Below are 12,682 nucleotides of genomic sequence, written 5' to 3' on the forward strand. Positions count from 1 at the left end.
GTCTGTCCTTCGGTCTGAATGGCGCTCTCATATATAGGTTCTCCTTCCTTCAATCCCCAGGCCTCTAGGGGGCGATCTGGTTCGCGTCCCAGAACATTCCATCCAGCCTTATCATCCCTGGGCTCTCAAATTATAAACCATATTTAGACTTCCACTAAGAGGAACTTTCCTTTCTGGTACTACATCAAAGGAAGCGCTCCCCAAGCACAGGAGACGGCTCGTCATTCTGCTAAAAACAGGACAGCCGTAAACTCTCGTCAGAGACCAAACTGTCCTGTATCTGGCAGCCCGCACATGGCAACCAAACCCTCCACTCCTGAGCTACTGGTTCAGGCAGGGGACACGGTAGTCCTTCTCTCATTAGAGACACCACGACTGGTCACTGGCTACTTAAGGCTGTCGTTTGTTCTCTTGTCTAGTTCTTAAACGGTATCACTGTCATGACATACTTAGTGAATGTAATGGTCCACAATCTGGATTCTTAGGTTCTTAGCTATGTGTTTTGGCATTTCATGCATTTAATCTGAGATTAACCTGTATTAACCTGAAAAGACTCTTACTAACATGAAATGAAGATTGAATTAATTTCCCGATGAGACAATGAAGCAGTGAAACAATAAAATGAGGTTCTTCAGTAATTAGCCTATGGAAATGATAGCCAGAGTTCATTTCATCAGTTAGCCTTCTGAGGTTGCCGGGGTCGATTGTGTTAAAGACCAGGGGAAACTGGTCATCTCGTGCTGCAGCTACAAAGCCCTTCCATGGAAGATAAACAGGGGAGAGTTGAACACTGTCTACAGTTCCATTCCAAACCTTCCTAAGAGTAAAACATTCTCCTCCTAGTTTGAGTACATTTAATTACAAAAATATAGTGCATTAGGTCTGATATATGTTTGATAGGTTTAATAGATTAAGTGGCTCTTCAAGGACATCTCAGTAAAAGTAGGAAAGACATAAAAATATCCATGTCCATAATCAAACCTAAATTAGCAGAAGTTCCTCCCCTTCCTCGCTCTGTCCTTCACACTGATCTATGGTCCACACCCTCATCTTATAGACACTCTCTCAGTATTTAATCTGTCGGGGAGGATCTTTGATCTATCCCTCGGAGCAGCCATTTCTCTCTCCCTGAATGCTGTCCACATCCTCGCCTCTTCCTCATCTCCACGTTTCTCTCTCAGTACTCCGGCTTCCTCTTCCTCAGCTGGGGCCCCCTTCCCCCAGACCCTATCTCTGGCCCGGCAGCTTAATGCAGTCCCTCGCTCCAAAACACCCATGTGTCTTCATGTGTCTCCCCCCCTCCCACCTCCCCCCTCCCCCCCCCCCCCCCCCGCCCTGTGTGTTGCACCAGATGGATGGGCTCCACAAACAGACTATGAATCAGAGTGAGAGATGGGGGGAGGAGAGGGGTGGGGATACATCATCGATGCTGGTGGCTGGAGCCAAGCGGCTTAGTGCAGTGGGGGAAACAGAGGGAGCTCAGCACAGTACAGCACCGTTAAGCCCCAGCACGGGCCCCACGCAGCACACAGCAGAGACGGCGGCGCCGGGTCCGACTCGGCCCGGCGCGGTCCACCGGATATCGCTATCTGGCGGCCTCTAACGGCATCGCGCGGTTGTCACGGGTTCTACGGGCGCCGTCATTCAGCGGGCTCCTTACAAGCGTAGGGGTGTCGCACCGCCTGGCCGATGAGGTTTAGGTCAGGTGACGGCAGACGGAGGGAGGGAAGCTCTCTCGGCGTGAACTCGCCTTGGAGATGAACGCGAGAAGCGCAGCGTGACAGCCATGAGCATGTTTAATATTCATAACTGGTCCCGGTTGCTCAGTTCCGAAGGAGAGCGCCTGAATCACTCAACGTCGCTCCAGGAGTGACAGTCCGCCAGGGGCGGAGCGCGGCGCCCAGCGTGGAGCCTTGTGATCGCTGTCGTGAGTTAGGATCCTCCATCAGGGCCCCTCCCCCCCCCCCGGCAGCCGGAAGGGGGGGGGCACTCGGCCGCACGACACGTTGTCCACAAGATCTGGAGGGCACTCCAAATCCCCACTCCACGCCGTGCGTGTGTGCGAACATAAGGGCACTCGACAGGAAAACGGCACGCTCTGTATGTGTGATTGTCGCACTCGACTCTTTCTGAGTGACCCCTCAGCACACTTTTCTGAAGTCACCTTGGACCCTTGACATCACGCATAACCCCCCCCCCCACACACACACAAACACCAGCACGGATCACCAAGCACGTCACAGCAGGGCCTGCTGGGGATTGGCTTTCAGACAATGTCATTCAGCGAGCCATTGGGCGGGACCTCCCCACAGAATTCGGCCAGTAGAGCAGAGCAGGGCCGGTGTAGTACCCTGGAGTGGCCGGTAGGGGGAGGTGTCCTGGCTGGCCCAGTGAGCAGCTCCTAAGCACCAGTGGAGCCTGTCAGAGTGAGAGCAGTCTGCTCTAAGCTCTTCATTCTGTCTCCGGCACTCTGGCTGGGATTAGGGCCAATCACAGAAATCACTGAGTCAGAACCGACCCGCAATAACAGATGGGGGGGACTTTCCACTCCAGAGTTTCCAAACATCTCAGAAACAAACTCTTTCGCTTCGTCTCCGCCCCGCCGCCTCTCCCTCCTGTCTCTCCTCATCCTTTCACCTCCTCCGCTTCTTCTGCTGTTCTGTCCTCCTTGATATGCGGTGCTTGCCCCCTCCCTGCATCTCTCTATCTGGCTTACGTTCTCTCAAGTCCACTTTCCCTCTCACTTTCTCCTAACTATCGTCGAATTTCCCCCTCCTCCAGTTCCTCGGGGTCTTTCAGATCCATCGGTGACATCCCTCCAGCCGCCTTACTGCCTCCTTCCTGCCTCCACAAGGAGCGGTGCGACCAGCGACCACATGAGAAGAAGACACAGGCAGTACACTGACACGACAAGCATGGAAGACCATGGTGAATTCATGGCGATTTCAATGCAATTTGCGGTTTGTGTTTTCTTCCGAGTAACGACGATCAGAGAACTCGGATGTCCAAGACCCATGCTGAGAGGTCCGTTACATCCTGGACATACCGGGCTCTCCTCAGACCGCCTCAACCAAAGGAAAGTGCATAATGAGGGGGAGTAATGACCCCTAATCCTGGGTCCCTGCTTGCTCTCCTATTGGCAGCTGGTCATTTTAGTCCTCGTTAATGGTCTCCACGAGAGGAAGTGCGTGGATGGGAAGGAGACCCTGTGGGTGTGGGTGGGAGACCTTGGCTTTGTTCCACGGTCCAAAGAGCCTTGTGGCAAGGCCCGTTTGCAGAGTCTGACTGTGTAGTCCTATTGTACCCTGGGCTGAGATAATCCCAGCCTTTGTTTCCTCTAATCCTCCCCCTCCACAACCAGAAATGTTCATGCTTCCTCTTGCATTTCCCCACTCTTTGCTTTGCAAGCCCGCTCTGCTGTTTCCACGGAGACCAGATATGGAGGATGCAGCCACCTACCTACTGCAGCAGTGCCAGCCTACCCAACTTCTACAACCCCACACCAGCCTCTATAACCCCACACCAGCCTCTACAACCCCACACCAGCCTCTACAACCCCACACCAGCCTCTACAACCCCACACCAGCCTTTACAACCCCACACCAGCCTCTATAACCCCACACCAGCCTCTACAACCCCACACCAGCCTCTACAACCCCACACCAGCCTCTACAACCCCACACCAGCCTCTACACCCCACACCAGCCTCTACAACCCCACACCAGCCTCTACACCCCACACCAGCCTCTACACCCCACACCAGCCTCTACAACCCCACACCAGCCTCTACAACCCCACACCAGCCTCTACAACCCCACACCAGCCTCTATAACCCCACACCAGCCTGTACAACCCCACACCAGCCTCTACAACCCCACACCAGACTGTACTACTTCCTTCAAGCACTAAATTTGCAATGTTTGGTTAATATGAGCAATGTCGGCATTAACTGCTCAATCAGACACAATGCTTTTCACTGCAGCTAGAATGCAGCGGAAAGGGGGGCTCATAAGTCGGGCTATTAATCAGAAGGTTGCTGGTTCGATTCCTGGCCGTGAAAAATGACATTGTGTCCTTGGGCAAGGCACTTCACCCTTCTTGCCTCGGGGGGAATGTCCCTGTACTTACTGTAGGTCGCTCTGGATAAGAGCATCTGCTAAATGACTAAATGTAAATGTAATGTAGATACTATGAATAGAAGTCCTGTTTTATTCAGTCTGAGAGGTGAATGTTACGCTGGGGTAATACAAGCCTAATGGGAACATAATCTGACACATATTATCTAACAAGCTAGTGGCCATGTCTACAGGGCGTCCCTTAATGTGCTCCATGTCCACAGATGTGGTTTAATCAATAATTCTGTCTTGTTTAAAGATTGACAGTTTACTATTTTCTCAAGAACATTCTAGAGAGCTGGCAGCTGTCCTCCAACAGAAATAAAGACAACTGCCTGCTGGGTGAGAGACAATATTAGGCATTCAGTTGTATTCATTTGAGATGTGTGCTTTCATAAAAAACTATAAATGCCAGAGCTTATGGATATCAAAGGTATTCCCACGCATCATTAAACCAAGTCCAGTGATTCTAATTATAATTCAATTGAGCAACTACAACATGAATTGGTAGAGTACAATTACATTTCCATTAGGGTCCAACTCAAATGCAATATTGCATTTGTGACCACCAACAATATTCCACCTGAGACACACTAACACACATTCCATTACGGTCTATGTCAGGAGACTGTTTCAGGAGACTGTTTCAGGAGACTGTTTCTGGAGACTGTTTCTGGAGACTGTTTCAGGAGACTGTTTCTGGAGACTGTTTCTGGAGACTGTTTCAGGAGACTGTTTCAGGAGACTGTTTCAGGAGACTGTTCCACACGCTTCTCCGTAACACACGGCTGACGGGGTGGGCGGTACTCTTTCCTCTCTGCCACCTCCTAACAGACAAACCCAAACCAGCGCCCCCCCCCCCCCCCCCCCAGCCTGATCCTCACGGGGATGAGAGAGAGAGACAAAGAGCCCGAGGGGCACCGTTTTAGAAAGCCTCAGCGCTCCTTGTTCCCCAGAGCATCAGCCCCACGAAGCAGCAGCCATGCAGCCATGCAGGGGAGGACATGGCAGAACAGTACCTGCTGCCATGAAACACAGCCTCCGCTACACACGCCAAGACTTCCCCCCCCCCCAAAACAAAGAGAGAGGCACACGCCTTTCCCTCTTTCAGTGTGTGCGTGTGTTTACGTGTGTGTGTAGGCGTGCGTGTGTGTGACCTGCTTGTTCGGTTTTCCGCAGACTCCACCGAAGAGGAATGCCGCGGCGTCGAGATGCAGGAAGGGACGTCGCCTTGATCGTGCGCACGGCGACGTCTTACACACGCGCGCTGCCACGCGACCTCATGTGAACCCGAGCCTCCCGTCTTCGTGCTTTCTTGTTGTGACACGCGCACCCCTACACACACACACACACACACTTACACACACTCAATCCCACGCACACGCTGCACGTCCACAGCGCTCACGCAAGCACCGTAGGTTGGCAGACCATGACAGAGGTCGAAAACCTTCCCAGGTGTTTGTACGGCAGCCCACGCGTGGGGGTCTAAGGAGGACATTGTGGCGGGCGCACACAGTCTCCATCACCACTACTAGCACTGGCAAAGCCTTCCTCCCACACTCCCTCCAGACTGATGCTAAAGTGTACGTTAAAGATGTGACGGTGTCACGAGGCTGGCTTCAGCAGCACACAGCAGGGAGGAGATGCTAGACAGGCCCAGGAGCAGAGCTACCAGGCCGTGTGTTTACCGGCGCAAATCCCGGAGAAGGTGAGACAGGTCAGGTTGGAGGGGAAGGAAGGAAGGCAACCAAACAGAGGAGGTCGGGAAGAAAGCGAGATGGTGAGATGGAGAGAGAGAGAGAGAGAGAGAGAGAGAGAGAGAGAGAGAGAGAGAGAGAGAGAGAGAGAGAGAGAGAGAGAAGGGGGGGAGTGAGAGAGAGAGAGAGGGGGGGGGTTGAGTCTCGCTTTTATATAGAGGCATCCCAATGTTATCTCAGTCCATCAGCTTAGCCCCCCCCCCCCCCCCCCCCTCTCTCACCTCAACACGGTCTGCAGCTCAAGGGCAAACTGTTTATTTTTTCCACCCATTCTTTGCCCTTTACTTCAATCATCCTCCACGCCGCCTCAGATTCCTGATAGAATAATGAAACGGTGATGTGTGTGAGAGTAGAAGGTCATCAGAAGTTAGCGAGAAGACACGTGGGGAGGTCTTTCATCTTATTCTTCAGCATTGAGCCTGACACATCTTTATTGATACAAAAAAAAGCCGGCGACAAAGTGTATCAGTGATAGAGCGTCGAGGGGAAACCGTTTAGAAATGGTGCGGGCACAAACACACGGAGACACGCCCTCCAACCCGCACGCGCTGCGTAAGCAACTTTCAACGTCATACGCACCGACAGCACCTCAACACACACGGATACAGTAACCTGCACGAAGGCACAAGAAACACCTGCGAGCGCATCCTAACACAATTGCACACACACACACGCACAAGCGCACACACGTTTTCCGGCGGACATACGAGAGCCGAACATGCAGCCACGTCGCCTCTCAGAGCAATTACACCCGATTGAAAACCAAATTAAATTCCGAAGCCTTGAGGCACGCGAGCGAGTGGAGCGCCTTTGACAGGGATGACAGGGCGGACGAGGGGAGAGCTGCGGGGGTGAAGGGTGGAGGGGAGGATAAAGAGAGCGACAGGTGTGGGGGGGCGCGGAGGTACGGAGGGGTTGTGGCGAGGGACTGGGAAAAAGCACGGGCGCCGAGCGGAGAGATGCTGAGGGGCAGGAGGAGCCGGTCGGATTATGGAAATAGACCCGTCCGCGACATGATCAGATACACGAGAAGCTTCATGTGATGGCTGCCCCGTACTTCCTTATAGAACAGGGCCCTATCAACCAGTACAGCCTATCAAGCCAGAGTTCCTATTGTGCCATAGTATGACCTAATTCAAACCCAGCTGGTAACCCAATAGTGCAAGTCACCCGCAACCCCTAATCCCGCACCATATACAGTCCCGCTCCCATATAGAATGACATCTAAGAGTCATTGAGATTATCTCGGCATCCAGTTCTTCTCCGAGAGATATTTCTTCTTCTATTTTTATTATTCGGGTTCAAACAAATGACAGGATTAGTTGGGATGGGTTTTACACGTCTGATGTTATCTTCCTCTCCTGGGTGAACAATTAATCCCTCTCAGTTCCTCATCACCCTCTCGTCTCATCGAGTCTTTTCCCCCCCCTTCTCTGTTTCAGTCGGTAGGAGGAGAGCACAGAGGGGTACGCCGCTTAAGCACCTAGATCGTAAAGCTCCACAGCACCCACTATCCTGTGACAGACAATTTTGTTTATCTGTCATCAGTATTAACTCTCTCGCTCTCTCTCTCTCTCTGTTTTATACACACACATTTGACACACAATCAGTAATTCAGTCCTTGTATTTTCCTCTGCTCTGATTGGAGGGGATCAGCAGGCCTATAGAAGGTGAGACCAGTAATAGTAATATGTCAAGTGAGAGTTGTGGCTCTCGTTTAGGATGTGTGGGCGCAGGTTAAATGCTTCAGACAGGCCAGAGGGCCTCAGGCCAACAGAGCATTTACCTAATCTCAGGGGGAAAATACACACACTAAGTTGTATGCATTAGACATCTGCACAACACACATACAGAAACGCACACACATGCTGATGGGGTTCAAACACCTCCATCTACATTGCCGACGGTTCTATTTCTAAAACAATTCGAACATGTCTCTCTCCAGACCCACTTACGACACAGCAGGTGAGTCTGTCTCTTATTTAATGGCGGCAAGACTCATGTTTGTAAAAAAGCTTTTTGAGCAAACTAAAGACTGTTACTTTACTCAAATTTCTTTTACAGAAAGAGAGAGAGTGAGAGACAGAAAGAGAGACAGAAAGAGAGAGAGTGAGAGACAGAAAGAGAGAGAGACAGACAGAAAGAGAGAGAGTGAGAGACAGAAATAGAGAGAGTGAGAGACAGAAAGAGAGAGAGACAGAAAGAGAGAGAGAGCACTCCACCAGTCTAACCTTGACAGAGAGCATCTCCTGACAAGCATCTGCCTCCTGTAATAATTTGGAAATAATCTCCATCCACAAAGGCCCAGCAGTCTGGCAGGGTAAACGCTCTGTGGCTGATCGATCTCTCCCATCCAGCCAGCTGCTGCTCTGTGTGTGTGCGGGCTTACCATCGATCTCAGAACCCTCTCACACACACACACACGTGCACGCACCACACACAAATTGCACGCGTACGTACACAACCACACGGCCAACACAAACCGTCACGACTACGCACGAGTCAACGCATGCGAGAGAGAGAGAGAGGGTGGGGGGGGGGGGGGGGGGGGGGGAGAGCGATGAAGGAACGGGGGAAGTCAGTGTCTCTGATTGTGAGCGAGGAGGAGAAGAAAGAGAGACGGTCGACTGACAGAGAGAGGCCGATGGGTTTGAACACAAATAAGAAAAGCCATCAAAAACACGGAGGAGCGACTTAAGAGGCGCTAGACTCGAGGGGTCCCAGACCTCTCAGTGAGACAGCTGCTCTCTCCAGTCCTTTACTGTACCGACTTATGGGCCTCAGAGTCAGACACACTCCCGTCTGTATGGACATAGTATTCGTGAAGAGCCCCCGCCCCCCCCCCCCCCCCCCCCACCACCCCCCAGAATAAACACTAATATGATCCATGATGACACATCACACACCTGTCACATAAAGCACGCTAACAAAAAAAGACACATTCCGTTAACGCGCATCCAATTAATAGAAAGTGTTAATTGACTCTTAAATAGGCTAACATTAGCACCAATTTATAGAGCGGATGTCCTCCTCTGCCCTAGATCAGCATGTTTCTCCTGCTCTGTACCCAAGAGCCTGTTCTAGTCTGGAGCAGCAATACAACAGCCTTTAGAACGGTTCACGAAGACAAGTTCAGACACTGCAGGGGAACACGGGACAGCAGTCAAACCTCCTTCCCAAACAACGGACAAGATTGTTCCTGACCCCCACAATATTGTCCATTTCGTAGCATTTGGGTGTGACCGGTAATACCAACAAAAAACCATCATCTCGATGGTGAATATCGGTGGAGTACATTTAGTCATTTATCAGACGCTCTTATCCAGAGCGACAGTACAGTGACCAATCAGCTGTGGGGTGTGGTGCTCTGCCAGTAGAGGGCGCTCCACTGTGGGAGTGGATGCATACGGCAGTAGGGAGGTTCAGAGCAGGTAGAGGCTTATTGTGATAAGCTGAACCTAAGCTTGTAAGTTTGTAATCAATGATAGGGATTAATGTGTATCAAAGGGGGGGAAAAAACACAGAGAAGTCGACACCAAAGCCTTTATCTGGAGTCACTCAGAATGCGAAGCAGGGAGGAAAAGGGGGGGGGGGGTAGAGAGATAGAGGGAGAGGAGAGAGAGAGATAGACAGAGACAAAGAGAGAGAAAGAGAGAGAGCGAAAAACAGAGAGAGAAGTAGAGATAAAGGGCACGAGAGAAAGAGAGAGAGAGAGATGCAAGGACTGTAATCACAAAGGTTATTTTCCAAGGTCAAGATTTCCACAACAATCTCTCCGGTCTGCCTGCCCGCCCAAACCGCCCCGACGCAGCCAACCCTTTCTCTTCTCTAGTGCCTCCAGGCCAATTCCTATCTTCTCTTCCTCTCCTCCTTCCTCACCCCCCTTTTCATCTGTCAGTCAGTCAGTCAGCAGTTCCACCTTTCCCTCCTCAGTGTTTGAAACAGCAGCACAGGCTGCATGGCTACCGGCTCACAAACAGGTGGAAATAAACCATGAATACATCAAAAAACAGCATACCAAACTCATCCTCCTGTCCTGTTAGGAGCAGCCTGTCAGTCAGTCAGAAAGTCAGTGGTTCAGAGGCAAGTGGGCACCGTATTTCCCTGCCCCCTCCTTATTGGCCTGCAAGGAAAAACACCTGCCATTCACAGAGACAGTCAGGTCATCACTCCGTATGATGCAATCTCCTCATGACAGGCTGTCAAAACTCCAGACAGCGGGGCAGAAACCATCACGTGGGGGGTGGGTGAGGCGGGGTTGGAGGTGGGGGTGGGTTGGTGGGGAGGCGGGGGAGGAGTTTGGCAACGCTACAATCAGTGGAGGTATCTCAAGTGAGAGTGTTGGGTTTCCGTGGGCGGGTCATCTCTCTGCTTGTTCTATCATGATCAGGGGTGAGGGAGAGGTCGGCTTTGACTAATGCCCCCAGGACCCTGACGCCCACTGACGTAGGCCTCAGCACTCAGGTGCAATGAAACCACACACACACACACACACACACACATACACAGGAGGCAGATTGTAAGGATTGTGTGATCAGGGTAGTTCTAGGCATTTGACTAGCAAACGTCAACAAGCAGCCTGTTTCTTTTTTACATAACCAATAGATGCGAAGGAGCCAGTGGCCCGGCTGAAGCGAGGCAACAAGCTGAGACAGCTCCTGAACGCCTTCTACTTAAGAAACAAACACACCAGAGATGAACTGACAGCCCGCCGCAAATGAATGCAAACTGGGGGGGAGAAATGGAATGGAGGGAAATAATAATCCAATCTCGCGGCCACCTCCTCCGGAGAGCCCGGCGAGGGGGACGGGGGCGGGGAGGGAGGGGGGGGAGCGAGGACAGCGAGGGGAGGCTGAGGCGTGATGCATCCTCCCTGGGCGGGCCTGGGATGGGGGGGGGGGGGCGCTCAGATAAGGTAAGGAGATTAACCACCCCTCACTGATGAAAGGAGGAAATAAAGCCAAGTTTGACCTCTGGTTCTTCCTGCCCTCGCCGCACCAGGCGAGGGCAGGAAGTCTCCCTCGGCCGAGGGGCAGCGGGAGGGTCGTGTACATTCGAGGATCTGAACAGGCTCTGCCCCGCTACGGCACCAGTCCCAAGCCCCTGTCCGCTAACGCCGGAACACCAGGTACGGTACTAAACACCATCCCCCTCCTTTCCCGACCCCCTTTTATAAACCGACCTCTTCCGCCCTTCCACGGGAACCCTCCCACGCCAGCCTCCGAGGGAGGGGGCCGCTCGTCCCGTGACGACGCCGGGACGTTCCGCCGGGGGGGGGGGGGGGGCATGGTGGCTTCGCCGAGGTTCAGCCCGCCACCCTCGTGAAAGGGAGCCGTTCTGCCGGAGCCGACGTGCTCCGCTGGACCTTGGCTTCCCTGTTTCACATGGGGTCTGCTGGGGTGTGGCAGGGCCGGGGGTGCTGCTACTGGGGGAGGGAGCGCTCCTAGCACGGGAACCTCTTCCACAGGTCCCTGGCTGTCTGGTCGTCTGGCTCTTTGGTGCAGAGGTGGTGCTCTGGTGAAGCGCTTATGCACGCTGTCAACCCACACTAGTTTGTTCAATGGCTTTCTCCAGCTTTAATTCACCAGCTCAAATGGAAATCAAAGACCTTGCTCGATGTGACTAACCCTGCCGTGAAGGGGATCCGTCATCAAACGCTCCCACTGATCCGACGTGTATAAAGGACAGGGGCTGTGTGGTTGTGCCGTTGTGCGCCGTTGTGTGTGTGTGTGTGTGTGTGGGGGGGGTGCATGTGTGTGGTTGTGCGTGCGTTTATGTGTATTAGTGTGGGCACTCGTGAGTACATTGCCCCCTACTGTGAAAACAGCCCAACCTCCCCGATCGCTGAGCTGTTGGAGACTAACAGCTCCTTTTCAGGACGGCAGCCCATAATTTCTCCTGTTCGCTCCACCAGGACAGCAGGAAGAGGGATGTGCTCAAAGAGACCCCTGGTCTCCATCTGTTTGGAATTAAAGCCCTGCTCCCAGGGGTTAGTGGCAGGCTACAGACCAGCATTCAGACATGGGCCTATTCACCACACCACCATCATTTTGTACCACGGCCTCCTGGGCCCCAATCGCTCAAACCAAACAGCCACACATGTACACATGTAGACGCACGCACAAACACACGCTCACCGCGGTTAGCCCTCTGTTCACACACTCAAATGCCATTCCACAAAATGGATGAAAACAAGGGCTAAATGCTTCCCCCCACCCCCCCAAAAAAAAGATTTCAAATACGTTTTTCGACGTACATTGTCGGTAGATCGTAGCTATTGTACAATGACGTTTCCTACACATGGAAAGAGCTACTCCTAGAGATGTGAACGTCTGATCTTCTGTGTCCGAGGGGTAGCTCCTCATCTCCTACGGTGAGCAGGCCCGGAAACTCGCCTGGGGAGCCATGTGACTGTGTGGCCAGAGAGGAGCAGATGGATTATCTCCATGATGAAGAGGAGGAGGAGGAAGAGGAGGAGGGAGGAGGAGGAGAAGGAGGAGATGCCTCTATTTAGATCCTATCAACAACCTGTAATTACTGTAAGTCGCTCTGGATAAGAGCGTCTGCTAAATGACTAAATGTAAATGTAACATAAATTAAGACCGTTCCTATGGATTCTGCCCAGGTTTTTATTTCTTTATTTGGGAATACACACTGTGTACGAGGCATTTGTCAGCCCCATTTCCCTTTACGGTTTTCCTTTCTATACACGCAAGGCCTATTGTCAGCCGAGTGCCTATTTTCTTCTTTTCTTCACTGTCACATGGCAGTGTAACACATATTTTCTATTCGATTGCAGAGGAATTTTCA

General features: G+C 52.2%; 1 protein-coding gene across 1 annotated transcript in view; it reads right to left on the reverse strand.

Moving 5' to 3' along the window:
- cacna2d2a (calcium channel, voltage-dependent, alpha 2/delta subunit 2a) overlaps nt 1-12,682 on the reverse strand; it is an 82,890-nt gene that overhangs the window by 59,646 nt on the left and 10,562 nt on the right.

This window comes from Osmerus mordax, chromosome 1 (assembly GCF_038355195.1).
Source record: "Osmerus mordax isolate fOsmMor3 chromosome 1, fOsmMor3.pri, whole genome shotgun sequence".
NCBI classification, from domain to species: domain Eukaryota; kingdom Metazoa; phylum Chordata; class Actinopteri; order Osmeriformes; family Osmeridae; genus Osmerus; species Osmerus mordax.